Source organism: Bombina bombina, chromosome 5, assembly GCF_027579735.1.
Source record: "Bombina bombina isolate aBomBom1 chromosome 5, aBomBom1.pri, whole genome shotgun sequence".
Lineage (NCBI taxonomy): Eukaryota > Metazoa > Chordata > Amphibia > Anura > Bombinatoridae > Bombina > Bombina bombina.
The window spans coordinates 222,783,324-222,798,014 of NC_069503.1; positions in this window are offsets into that span (position 1 = coordinate 222,783,324).

Consider the following 14,691-nt stretch of genomic DNA (forward strand, 5'->3'; position numbering starts at 1 on the left):
GGTGTCGAGTCTTTAGTCTATTGATCTCAGCCAGTGGTACCAGTGTGTTTGTAGCTCATTATCTCTTATGCAAGAAATGTCTGAGAGTGTTGCTACTGTCTAGGTGGTGGTTGTGTTGTGGAGTGATTCCTGCCAGATGAACTTAGCGTTCAAAAAGGTGTCCATTTTATTGCGGCAGAGGTAGCCATACTGTTCTAATGATAGCTGATCTTCTACTTCTTCCAGCCACATTGATTTAGAAATATTCATGGTTTTTTTCCAATGGCGAGCTATTAATTTCCTAGCACTGTTGAGGCCAATCTGTAGAACTAATAATTTAAGGCGGCAAGTCAATTTGGGTAGGTCGTTTAATAAGGCTATGTGTGAGCTTAGTATGAAGTCAGTGGAGATGCTTTGCCTAAAATGTAATTCCACTGCATTCCAGAGTGGGCGAATTCTAGGGCACTGCCACCACATGTGTAATAAGCTACCATGTCTACCACATTCTCTCCAGCATCTGTCTGGTGCATTTGGATATATGCTATTTAACATTGATGGGGTTAAGTACCAACGAAGGAGGATTTTAAAGTTAAGTTCTAATATCACTGCTGATGTCGAGGATTTCTTAACTGAACTGAATATATTTACCCACTTGTCGTGGTCTATGTGACTTGCAAGGTCTAGGTTCCATCTAGTGGTATAGGGAGGTAATGAGTCAGTATGGTTTTTAATGAGAAGTTTACGGAATATAGAAAGTGTACCCCGCGGTATAAGGCCCCTATGACAAATTTGTTCAAATGCTCTGAGTTTTCTAAGAAAATCGGTTTTGAACGAAGAGGTATGTACAAAGTGGTGTAACTGCACGTACTTTAGCCAGTTCGTAAATTTGCCGTCTGCCAGATCAGTCAGTTTGTCCCTTTCTAGGAGTTTGCCTGCTTCAGTAAAATTGAATAGTGGAATAATATAATCCCATTCAGTTAGTCTTTGGTATCCTTTGTCTAGTCCGCCCACCATCTCTACGTTTAGCACAATAGGAAATAGGGGGGATCTACTGGTGGAGATGTGTGTCTTAGTGGCAACTATGTGGTCCCTATTCTTAAATAGCTGTTTATGTATGTCTAATTGTCGGCACTGTGGAGGTCTGAGTTCATTCGGCACCCAGCATAGGGCATGTACTAATGGTGTTTTAAGTATGTGCGAATCTAATGTAACCCAAGCCTTACATTCCTGTTTTTTGTGCCAGTCCATAATCCTTTGGAGTGTCACTGCCTGGTAATACTCTTCAATTTTGGGAAGACCTAGTCCACCCTCTGTAGTTGGTCTGTACATTGTATCTCTATTGATTCTAGGCCTACATTTTCCCCAAACAAACGAATTGAGGCTGTTTTGCAGTCGCGTCATGTACCACTGGGGAATGTGCATCGGCAGTGCCTGTAAGATGTATGTGATTCTAGGTAGTGTGGTCATTTTTATAGCTTGTATTCGTCCCCACCAAGATAGAGGCTTATTGGTCCATGTTTTAAGATCCCTTTGCCTGTTAATAAGCAATGCGTTGTATTTTCTGTCGAAGAGTGTCGTCTGGTTGGGGGAGAGGTGAATCCCTAGGTATTTAATTGTGTCAGTTTTTAGCTTTAGCGGGCATATTGCGGATAGGGATTGAAATTGGGTGTCTGTAAGCGTAATGTTTAAGATTTCGGATTTTTGTTTATTGACAAGAAAATTAGAATATTGTCCGAATCTGTCAAGCTCAGGTAGAATTTCTGGAATAGTTGTGTGGGGGGAAGAAACCGAGAACAGGAGGTCGTCCGCATAGGCGGCTATTTTATAGTTTTGATGGCTGAATGATATTCCTTTGATATTTTAATTCCTACGAACATGGGAGGCTAATACTTCCATCATTAAGATAAATAGAATTGGGGATAAGGGGCATCCTTGTCGCGTGCCATTGCGTATGGGGAGTGTGTCTGAAAGGGTGCCGTTGGCTTTAACTTTTGCATTATGGTGAGAATATAAACTGAAAATTCTGTTAATAATTTTTGGGCCGAATCCTATGCTTTTTAGGGTTTCCGATAAGAATTGCCAATCTGTCCGGTCGAATGCTTTTTCTGCATCTATGGCCATTAATACCGACTCAATGTTATTGCTCTTTGTATAATCCATGAGGGTCAGGGCCCTGAGGGTGTTGTCCCTGGCCTCTCGGCCAGGCACAAAGCCCACCTGGTCTGTGTGTACGATGTCTCGGAGTACTAGGTTTAAACGGTTAGCTATAACTTTTCCCAAGATCTTAATGTCTGTGTTGAATAATGAAATGTGCCGATAGCTACCCGGGTCTTCCTGTGGTTTGTCTGGTTTCAGGATTACTGAGATGTGGGCAGTTAAAGAGTCATCAGAAAGTTGTATGCCTTCATCTAGTGAATTAAAGAGTTTAAGCAGATGTGGGGCTAGGATTGGGCAATAAGTTTTATAATATTGATTGGGAAGTCTGTCTGGTCCTGTACTTTTACCAGCGGGAGTTCCTTAATAGCTCTCAAAATCTCTATCAGAGTTATAGGTCTCTCTAGACTTGTAACTTGTGTCTGTGTTAGTTTGTTTAGAGCAGCCGAGTCTATGTAAGTCACCATGTCTTGTGCATGAGCTGGGGATGCATTTGTAGGTAGGTTATACAATTGCTGATAGAAGGCTTGGAAGTGAGAAGCTATGTCTTTACTATCAAGGATTATATTCCCTTGTCTGGTTTTAAGTTTGTGAATGTGCGTGAGGGTATGTCTGTCTTTTAAAGTATTAGCGAGAATTTTGCCTGGTCAGTTCCCCTCATAGAAATATTTTTTTTTAAGCGAAAGGGCCTTCCTCTGGGCTTCCGAGTATAGTAAAGTGTTAAGTTCTTTTCTGGTGGAGGTCAGGGCTGTTAGCGTAAGCCGGTCTGAGGGAGAGTGTTTATGTTGTAACTCTAGTGTATGTAGCTTGCTAGTCAACGTGTTGAGTAGGGTATCGTGTTGTTTTTTTATGTAGGCTTTGTGTTTAATACACTCCCCGCGAAATACTGCTTTATGAGCCTCCCAAACACTGCGTGGTTGTGTCTCAGGGATAGCATTAAGGCTAAAGTACTCGGTTAAGGTAAAGTACTCGGTTAAGGTGGATGTAAGCTTTTGCGTTGTTGGAGGTTGGTGTAATAGGTAAGTGTCTAACCTCCATACGAAGGGGTGTATTGGGGAGTCAGGCCAATGTATTGTCATGGCGATCATCGAGTGATCTGACCATGTTGTTGGTATAATATCAGTGTCTGCCAGTAAGGAGAGGCTAGATTGATCGAGGTATAGATAATCGATCCTGGAATACATGGACCAGGGGTGGGAATAGAAGGAGTAACCTCTCTGAGTAGGATGTTGCATCCTCCATGTATCAACCAATCCCAATTGGTTAAAGCAATTATACGTTGAATTAGGGGGGCATGGTGATTTGTTTGTGTTGGATGATGTGGTGTCTAATGCAGGGTCCATAGCAACATTTAGATCCCCCCCCCAGTATCACTATGCCTTTTCTGGAATCACCAAGCATTGATGTGAGTTTTTTTATAAAATCTGTTCTTATTTGTGTTTGGTGCATAGACGTTGATTAGGGTGATAGGTCTATTTTAGATAAGACCCACTAGTATAAGTATTCTACCTTCCCTGTCTGTTATCTTACGGAGCAATTTAAAGGGCAGGGAGCTATGTAGGAGGATACCCACTCCATTTTTTTTTCGTGGGAATTAAAGAAGCCCAGTGGGAAGTGTTTATTGGAGAACCTAGGTTCCTCTGCTCGTGGGAAGTGTGTTTCTTGGACAAAGACAATAGAACACCTATGTTTGGCGAACCAGTTCAGGGCTACTGATCTTTTGGTGGGTGAGTTCAAACCTTTGGTATTTTGTGTAATTATTTTTAATAGTCTAGAAGTCATGGTTGTCTTGTGTGATAGAGGTAGCTAAAGTGTTAGAGGAAAATGTCTTACCATAAGCTGTTGTCCTATGCTGAAAGCATAGTTGTATGGTGTTTTGTGTGGTAAGAGATTGTAGACGCCGTTTAAGTGGGTTAACGATGTCCCTTGAAGGAGATGTGCACCGGTAATTTATGCTATACCCCGCAGAATATCTTAATTTTTAATTTCTCATGTCCAGAGCTAAAGGACATTTTGTCTATGATCCGTAATATATATAAACATTATAATCCATTACTATTTGTCTGATCAGGTTAATGTAATCAACCAGTCAGCCCAACAATCCACAAACCTGGCTTGTTAACCTGATTAACAAAGCAGGATTGGATTTATACAGTAGGCAGCCCCTATGAAGAACTAAATCACATTGATGATCAAGTAGAAGACTTGTTAGTGCTGCTTGTAAAAGACTGAAGTACTTAAACCAGACTTAAAACTTAATGATCAATTAATTTTATTTTTAAAGGAGGGATTGCTTTATTTATTAAAATCTGGCTTTAGGAAGGGGCTAGGAGAACTGTCTGCAATAGTGGAGAGTACCTTATAATATAAAAGGTGGTTTTCAGAAGGCAGGATATATGTGGGTATTTTTTATTTACAAGGTCAGGTTAAATGGGGTAGGGGATCATATCAATAGTAAGTTGCTAGATCCTGTAGGTAAACATATGTCATTCATAATATTTTGTATAAAAAATATTATTTTATCAATGAACACTGTGTGGGTTCAGACATGATGTGACGTCATCCGTTCATGCTTGGAATAACTAACCTACAATCCACATGGCAGAATAGAAAAATATATTATCTTGACTATTTTTCCACAATTTTAAAGAACAAAAGGAAGTTATTTTTAAAGCTACTTCCTCCAAATTTCCTCTTTAACACCCTTGGGTATCAAAGTGTGCTAAAAAGCATGGCTACACAATGAGATGGCCACTGAGAGCCAAGGAATTAATTGTAAAATCACTACAAATAAATAATATGCATTCATGCATCATCAAATTCAACATAATTTTACTGAAAACAGGAAAAAGTAAATCAAAATAATTGTGTTCAAATCATAACAAATAACATTATTTTACTTAGAACCTGTCCATGAATATGAGTGTTTTCCTTTCATTTAAACATCCAAACTCTGCAGGCTTTTACCCAGTGTACAGCACAAGTCTTAAAAGTATTCTACTAAACCATTAGGGGGAATAAACTTAAGACTCAGCTGATAGAATGGATAAAGTGAACAGACAAGCGGAAACTGTGGAAACTACTCACACAGATGACCTGTCCTTAAAAGCTTTATGTGCTGTTATCTCAGGGATGGAAGCCAGAAGTGATGCAATATACTCTCACACACCTTGAGAATTGAGCATCTTACATTATATAAAGCATGAACTGTGAATGGGCAGTGTAGCATAAGTAAGTAAAAAGAGATGGGTTTTTAAAGCATTGTAGGACCATTCTAGTGGAACACTTTGCTTATCTGCAAAGCTAAAAAATGTATAATAACCTACAACCTCAAAAATCCCACATATACACATATGCAAACTTGCATATTCATACAGAGAGCAAGTGTAATACAAAGACATGGGCAACTGATTTAAAGCACAATGCACCCACTGTATTATTACAAAGCTCAACTTGTCAACCAAATTAATATCACATCTTCTTGAGGGTGTATTATGTGAATCATTTTCCTAACAACTCATATATCTTTATTGTATTGCTAGCTATGTGAGCCATTCTTAATAAGAATGTGAGAAAGCTAATTCAGCAAAATGCAATCTATTAGATCCTTTCAATTGTTAAATGGGTCTCTATAATGTTTACCAAACTTTATAATTCAAAAGATTTTTTATTAAAATTATAAGTATAATAAGAAAAATAATCAATGTTCCTATTGCTTGACTGCTGAAGGAATTGTGGATCATTGTTTTACAAGCCTTAAGTAAAAACCTTAAACTGTTCCACCTTTTCCCCAGGGCATCTTTTCTTCAATAAGCTTTATTAGGCTTGTTGGCATTTGACTAGCAGAAGTAGCAGGTCAGGGTTATCCTCTGTTAGAGGTTAAAATACTTTCATGAAAATAAAAATAAGCACTTGTTAGAAGCAAAACTAAGACAGATTAGTGGAGGGGGAAGGATAACTTTTGGGGGGAATAGTGACAAAGGAATGGTTTTGGTGGGGGAGAATTTGAAGATTTAGAGAAAAGGGGAGAATCAATGCAAATAAACAATGGTAAGAAGAGAATGTCAGGTAGGGAGAACAGGAGGAATGAAAAAGAGCTTGAAATTAAAAATACATGGATCAGCCAATAGGATGAAAGCTCAATCCTATTGGCTGATTGCATCAGCCAATAGGATTTTTCCCCTTTAATTCCTATTGGCTGATAGAATTCTATCAGCCAATTGGAATGTAAGGGATGCCATCTTGGATGACGTCACTTAAAGGGAAACTTCATTTTCCAGCGGATTTCGTAACAAGAGGATGCTCCACGCCAGAGGTCTTGAAGATGGACCCGCTCCGCGCCGGATGAATGAAGATAGAAGATGCTATCTGGATGAAGACTTCTGCCCGCTTGGATGAAGACTTCTGCTGGCTTCGAGGAGGACTTCTGCCGGCTTGGATGAAGACTTCTGCCGCCTGGATGAGGATGGATGTCCGGTCTTCGAAAACTGAAAGTGGATTGTCGGGGGTTGGTGTTAGATTTTTTTAAGGGTTTATTGGGTAGGTTTTATTTTTTGATTAGGGTTTTGGGCAATGCAAAAGAGCTAAATGCCTTTTTAAGGGCAATGCCCATCCAAATGCCCTTTTCAGGGCAACGTTTAGCTTAGGTTTATTTAGATAGGTTTTTATTTGGGATTTTGGTTGTGTGGGTGGTGGGTTTTACTGTTGGGGGTTGTTTGTATTTTTTTTTTACAGGTAAAAGAGATGATTTCTTTGGGACAGTGCCCCGCAAAATGCCCTTTTAAGGGCCATTGACAGTTTAGTGTAGGCTAGGGTTTTTTTTTTATTTTTGGTGGGCTTTTTATTTTTATAGGGCTATTAGATTAGGTGTAATTTGTTTTTATTTTTGATAATTTTGTTTTTTATTTTGTGTAATTTAGTGTTTCTTTGTTTTGTAAGTTAGATAATTTTATTTAATTCATTTAATTTATTTTATTTTTTGTTATTTTTTATTGTAAGTCAGGTTAAGTTTTATTTTACAGGTAAATTTGTATTTATTTTAACTAGGTAGTTAGTAAATACTTAATAACTATTTACTAACTAGTCTACCTAGTTAAAATAAATACAAACTTACCTGTAAAATAAAAATAAAACCTAAGATAGCTACAATGTAACTGTTAGTTATATTGTAACTAGCTTAGGTTTTATTTTACAGGTATGTTTGTATTTAGTTTTAGGTAATAATTGTAAGTTTAATTTAGATTTATTTTAATTATATTTAAGTTAGGGGTGTTAGGGTTAGGGTTACGTTAGGGTTAGGTTTAGGGGTTAATATATTTATGTTGTGTTATTGATGTGGGAGGCCAGAGGTTTAGGGGTTAATAAGTTTAGTATAGTGGCAGCGACATTGGGGCGGCAGATTAGGGGTAAATAAGTGTAATGTAGGTGGCGGCGATGTTAGGGGCAGCAGATTAGGGGTTAATAACTTTATGTAGGTATAGGTGATGTTGGGGAAGGCAGATTAGGGGTTAATAACTGTAATGTAGGTGGCGACGATGTTAGGGGCGGCAGATTAGAGGTGTTTAGACGTGTTTTTTATGTTAGGGTGTTAGGTTTCAATGGGGCTGCGTTACTGAGCTTTTGTTTCCGCAATGTAAGGCTTTTTTTTTGCCGGCTCTCCCCATTGATGTCTATGGGGAAATTGTGCATGATCACGTCAAAGCAGGGCTTGTATTTCGATGCGGTATGGAGCTCATTGCCACCATATCGCCCGCACAAGCCTGCTTTTTTAAAACCTGTAATAGCAGCGCTATAGGGAGGTGAAATAACAATGCTTTTGTGGCGCTCAATAATTTCCCTATAGCGCTCAAGACTCGCAATCTAGCTGTTTAAAAGTTGCATGCTCTTTCTGAGTCATGAAACCTTATTTTTTTACTTTACTGTCCCTTTAAGGTTTCTTTCTTTTTTTCCATTTGTGTTTCAATAAAAAATACAATACTTAATGGTCTTTTAGTTTTATAACATTACCAGGTTGAGTTGCAACAGGTCAAGTTAAAGGAACTTCTGAGGAATTTTTCACTTTGAAGATTCTGATTCTCCAATCAATAAAGGCTGGGATAATAATAATAACAATAATAATAATAATTCACATGCATTGAATTCTTGGTTAGTTATGGGTAGACCAAAGAACTAAGATCACATTGGTGGTTTTAATTCAGAGCCATACAACTTTAATATTTTCAGCTGGTGTAAAGTGACAACAGCTTCTGTTTTGCACTTGTTTTTTATACTTTCCTTTTCTGTTTTACAACTGCACCACAATTTCATCTGGCAGTAATTGTTACCCTACCTCAATTTCCAAAATCCACCAGGTAAATGAGTATCTACTAGTATGTTGAAACTCTCTCTACCTCTTTCTCTCTCTATCGCTATCTGTCTCTCCCTCTCTCTATCTCTCTTTTTCTCCCTCTCTCTCTCCCTATCTCTCTCCCTTTCTCTATCTCTCTCTGTCTCCCTCTCTCCCTTTCTCTCTCTCTCTCTCTCTCTCTCTCTCTCACCCTTTCTCTCTCTCTCTCTCTCTCTGTCTGTCTCTATCTTTCTTTCTCTAGAGAGACAATGGAACCGCAATAGGAAATTGGCCTTTGCAAAACATTGTGTAATTTGCTATGATTTGCATATGTAATTACAAGAGAGGCAAACAGTGATTTTGTGCAGTATTCATATTGATTACAGAATCTATTTTAATATATGCTTCTTACATAGATAGACTGACATACAGACGGAAAGATAGATAGATAGATAGTTAGATAGATAGAGAATATATGATAGATAGATAGATAGATAGATAGATAGATAGATAGATAGACAGAAATATAGATAATTAGATAGATAGATAGATAGATAGATAGATAGATGATAGATAGATAGAAATATATAGATATAGAGAATATATGATTAAAATCAAATTGCTTATTTGGCTAAAGATAAACTTGCTCCCCAAAAAACACAGTAAAGCCAGTTAAAAATGTTTTTGCAACTATGAAATACATGTTTGTTCAAAACTCATCCTTACCAATAAACTGATTATTGACTTACTCTACAGCTCTATTGGGCACAGGAACTTTCCTCTATCTACATAAACAGGAAAAAAATATATAGAATAAACAAACAAAACATTTTCAAAATATCCTATTTTTTTATTGCACAAAGAAATAATTTGATTTTAATTTTTCTTGCATGATTCAGATAGAGCATGCAATTTTAAGCAACTTTCTAATTTACTCCTATTATCAAATTTTCTTCGTTCTCTTGCTATCTTTATTTAAAAAGCAGGAATGTGATGCATAGGAGCTGGCCTATTTTTTGTTGAGAACCTGGGTTATGCTTGCTTATTGGAGGCTAAGTGTTGCCACCAATAAGCAAGCGTTATCCATGGTGCTGAACCTAAAATGGGCTGGCTGCTAAGATTTACATTCCTGCTTTTAAAATAAAGATAGCAAGAGAACGAAGAAAAATCGATAATAGGAGTAAATTAGAAAGTTGCTTAAAATGTCATGCTCTATCTGAATCATGAAAGAAATTTTTTTTGGTTTAGTATCCCTTTAAGGCCTAGGCCTTGCAATGTTAGTATTATGCACATTCCTTTCCCTATATGCAACACACACATAGATCATTGTCTGTATGTCAGCGTGTCCGTTGTGTGTGCATCCAACGCATTAGTTTACTGACCTACAATAAAAAAAAAAAAAAATTGGACACATTAATCTTGATGTCATTTTGGGAAATGCATCCTAAGTAATATTATTAACATTTTACTGTAAATACCATTCTAAATATTTATTTTTACTTTTTTCTGTTTTTGCCCTCTTTTTAATTTCAAAGGCCATGACATATAGACAATATTCATAAATCACTGTAATTTTGATTACAAAACTATGGATGAATATTTGCTCCCAGCTTCACATTGTAAAAAAAATATATATTTATATTTACACGTTAAGAAATAAAATAAATCTAACATTATAACAATTATAGATATTGACTCATTGTTATTCAGCTGGCTTATCGCAATCTTGCAATAGTTGAGCGTCTTCTGTTCCTGCCACACGTCAAGATTAGAGAACTTCCATACAACTTCACAGAATTAGCAGAGCTTGCAGTATTTCAAGAAGATACCAAAACTTGTTTTATCTCCCACAGGAAGGAGGAGCAGCTTGAAATGTCACAGGCCTCAAGGAAGAAAACAGAAAGTGGTTCTTAAAATGAAAAAGCTGTGGAACTGTTTATGCCAGCATTGCAGTTTGTTGGGGGGTTTTTTGCAAGGAAAAAAAATGTTACTTCAAATTATGCTACATGAATTAAACTCTGTGATCTAAGATAAGATATAGATTAAAAGGGACATTAAATAAATATTAGAATTTCATGATTCAAATAGAGCATGCAATTTTAGAAAATTGACTTTCCTTTCCAAATTGTGTCCAGTCTCTTTTTCCCGGCCATGGCTATGACAGCAATTTGGCAGGGTTAGCTCCTCCCCTCACCCCCTCAGACAGGAAATTGAATCAAAAGATACCATAAGTACCCTATAGCCCCTGTACTCCTTAGTTCTTTTTTCTGTCCACACTCTCTAGGACTTTGTTGTTTCCTTTATGGATATTTTATTTTATTGCTTACTAGGGGCTGTTTAGCCTCATGTCTGGGGGGAAATCTGCCTCTCTCCCCCTGGAAGCTGAAGAAAAATCCTCAGTTGTGGGTAAAAAAATAAAAGAGAGAGAATGTTTTGATTTTAGCCTTTTCAGTTCCCTCAGGTCTCTCGGTAGATCCCTGACTAATCATGTGGATAGGAGTCCAAGACCCTCCCACTGTATGGTATGTTATGAACCAGTGGTCGAATGGAAAAAGCTCTGCCTTGGGTATATTAACATGGCAGCAGGACCCTCAACCTCGCAGGCTCCTTCAACAGACGTTATATCCTTTATACGTCAGGCTGTAGCAGAAGGGGTAAGAGAAGCTATTCACAGCTGCAAGCAGACAAGCTCAGCTGTCTCAGAGGAGCCTGAGGTGGGGAGCTCAGAGAAGGAAGGCAAATAAGGGGCGACCCTTCCAGAGAAGAGGATGATCCCTAAGGGGATGAAGGTTTAGGGACTTCTAGCAGATTTGATGATGGCAGAACAGAGGCCCTTATTGAGGCTATTAGGAGAACCTTAGGCTTACAAGAGGTCTCAGTTCAGGAATCTGCTGGTAGCAAGCATTTTGCCAGCCTGAAAAAGAAAGACTTTTCCTTTCCACTGCATGATACCATCAAAGACCTTATTAAAGAAGAATGGCTGAAAGTAGAAAAGAAAGTTTCTATTCAAGGAAGGTTTGGCAGATTGTATCCTTTTAAGGAGTCAGATTTGGCCTCCTGGATTGTGGCTCCTAAGGTGGACGCAGCTGTGGTGTGCTTGACTAAGAAAATTAATTTACCTGTGGACAATTCAGGTTCTTTGCCTGACCCTATGGAAATAATGGCGGATATTAATCTCTCCAAAGTCTATGTGGCATCTGGGACAAGTCTACACCCTGCTGCTGCTCTTACTTCAGTTTCAAGCGCCCTCAAGCAATGGGCAGATAACCTAGAAGAGGATATTAAGGAGTGGGTCCGTATATCTCATCTCTTAAATACATTTGCAGACATACAACTGGTAACGTATTTTTGTACTGAAGCTTCAGTGGATCTGGTCAGATTAACGGCATGATCGATGGTGTTAAATGTGGCAAGCAGGAGAGCCTTATGTTTGAATGCATGGGATGCTGATACAGCTTCCAAGAACAGCTTGTTTGCCCTTCCCTTCCAGGGCAAGATGTTTGGTCAGCATCTGGATGACTGTATTAAAAAAGCCGCAGAAGGTAAGAAGGCCCTTTTGCCTTCAGACAGAAGAGGAGGTCGCTCATCTGGCAAGCATTGCTGTTCCTTTCAGGAGACAAGGTAATTTAGACCAGGGAGACAAGCTTTCCGGAATCAGCCCTGGAGAGGTGGCCAATTTTCCAACAAATTTAGAAGAGGCAGGGGCAACTCCTCACATCAGGGAAAGAAGTTCTCATGGGTTTCTGGCCCATTTTCAGAGGTAGGGGCATGATTACTCAGATTCTCTGGGATCTGGAAGATCAATAGAACATGCTTGGGTCCAGTGTCATCTCAAAAGGGTGTCATCTGGAGTTCGAAGACACTCCTCCTCCTCCAAATTTTCTTTCGGTCAACTTTCCCGGAGAGGGCAGCTCTGAGGCAGTTTGTGGAATCCCTACTGCAGGACAAGGTTATCTGTCCAGTTCCACAGGGAGAGCACTTCAAGGGTTTTTTTTCCAGACTATTTCTGGCTCAGAAGGGTCCCGACAATTGGAGGCCAATCCTGGATCTCTAACAGCAGAATATCTTCTTGCATGCAAGAATAATCAGTATGGAATCCTTGCAGTCTATCATAAAGGTGGTCTCTCCAAACATTTGGATGGCTTTGGTGGATTTAAAGGATGACTATTTCCACATCCCCATGGCCATTTCCCATAAAAAATATCTGAGGTTTTGTCTAGACAACAAACATCTGCAGTTTGAAGCCCTCCCTTCGGTCTAAGTTCTGCTCCCTGAATATTCTCCAAGATTCTGGTAGCATTGATTGCAGCGATATGGAAGAAAGGGATTCATATCTACCACTACCTTGATGTTATTCTTATCATGGGGGAGGACAAGCTATCTTTGGTAGCCCATTGTTCACAGGTCATGATCATTCTACAAGACTACAGTTGGTTCTTGAACCTCTGCAAGAGTCAGCTGGTTCCCTCTCAACAGATGATTTTCCTGGCACTCTATTCAATACCCAATGGGGTCTAGTTTAGTTGTCAGAGGACCGGGCAGTCAGGCTGAGGGAGAAGATTCGACTGGTGCTCCGGCTCAGGCAAATTAAAGCAAAGGGTTTTATGAGTCTGCTGAGGATGCTTTCCTCCACCATTGGTCTGACCAGGTGGGCTCATTGGCACCTTAGGGTTCCTCAGCGGTCCTTCCTTTCCCAGTTCAATTGCAACAGTCTGCATCAACCCAATCTCTGGAGTGGTCAAGAAAGAGCTGATGTGGTAGCTACAGGATCAACATCTTCTGCGGGTGTTTCACCCTGGGAGATATCGACTGGAAAATAGTAACGGGATGGGCAATTTTCATGTTCAGGGAACTTAGGTTATCCCAATGAAGAAGATTCCATCAAACCGCTTAGAGTTGAGGGCAGTGTTTGAGGCTCTGATTCAGTTGGAAAGTGTAATCTGTCATCATTGGGTCAAAATTCAGATGGACAACAAGACTGTGGAGGCATACTTGAATCATCAGGGAGGCACATGCAGTCGGGACATGATGAGAATTATGGTTCCTCTGATGCGATGGGTGCAATCTAGCTTGAGGGGTCTATTGGCTGTCTATCTTTCGGGAACAGAGAACATGGGAGCAGATTACCTCAGCAGACATGTCATTCAACAGGGAGACTGGTGCTTGGCAGTTTGGGAATTTCAGATGATTGTGGATTGCTGTGGTCTTCCAGAGGTGGATATGTTGGCTTCCTTTCAGAACCGGCAGGTGAAGAAGTTCGTCTTGAGATCCCCTCATTCTCAAGCGGAAGGCTGGGATATCCTGCTCATGGAAGTTCAAGAGGGGTTATGCCTTTCCTCCGGTGCCTTTGATTCTCAGCCTTCTCAGAAGAATCCGCAGAGAGAAGGGCATTGTGTTGTTTTCAGTCTCCACCTGCTGCACCAGGTTCATCTTCTACATCCAGAACCACAGTCTCTCAAACTAAGGGTCTGGAAATTGAGAAACAGCAACTGAGAAAAAGGTTTTTTTCAGATTAAGTCATCTCCACTCTCATGCAGGCTAGGAAGAGGTCAACTACTGCATTTTACCGAATTTGGAATATTTTTTTCGGAATGGGCCTCCCACAAAGGGATCTCTCCATGTACCTTCTCTTCTGTGTAGCTTTTGAGTTTTCTCCAGGATAGTCTGTACAAGGGACTCAGCTTGAATACCTTGAAAGTTCAAGTTACAGCATCATTGGCCCTTTCAGGTGTTAAATTAGCATTGGATCCAGATGTGGTTCGATTTCTGCAGGCTGTTATGCACATCAGACCTCCTAGGATGTATTTTTCACCTCCATGGATTTGCCTCTTGTTTTATCGGCTCTTCAGAAAACTCCTTTTGAACCTTTGGACGGCATCCCTTTGATGCTCCTTATTCTAAAGTCTGTGCTATTGGTGGCCCTGACCTCGGGTCAGAGGGTTTCAGAACTGGGTGCTCTGTCAGCAAAGGAATCGTTTATATCCTTTTTTCCAGATAAATTGGTGTTGGGGACTGTTCCTGAATTCTGCCCTAAGGTGGTTTCCTCTTTTCACATTGACCTTGAAATTGTTCTGCCAACTTTTGGATGTTGTCCAGTGTTTGTTTTGTTAACAATTAATATACTTTTTTACAGTATATTCTGTTGTTGTGTTTTCTTTTCCCTCCCAGAGTTTTTGTGCTAGGGTATTACCCTGGTGTATTGTTGTCATGGCCATGCCCGGGAATAGGGAAAA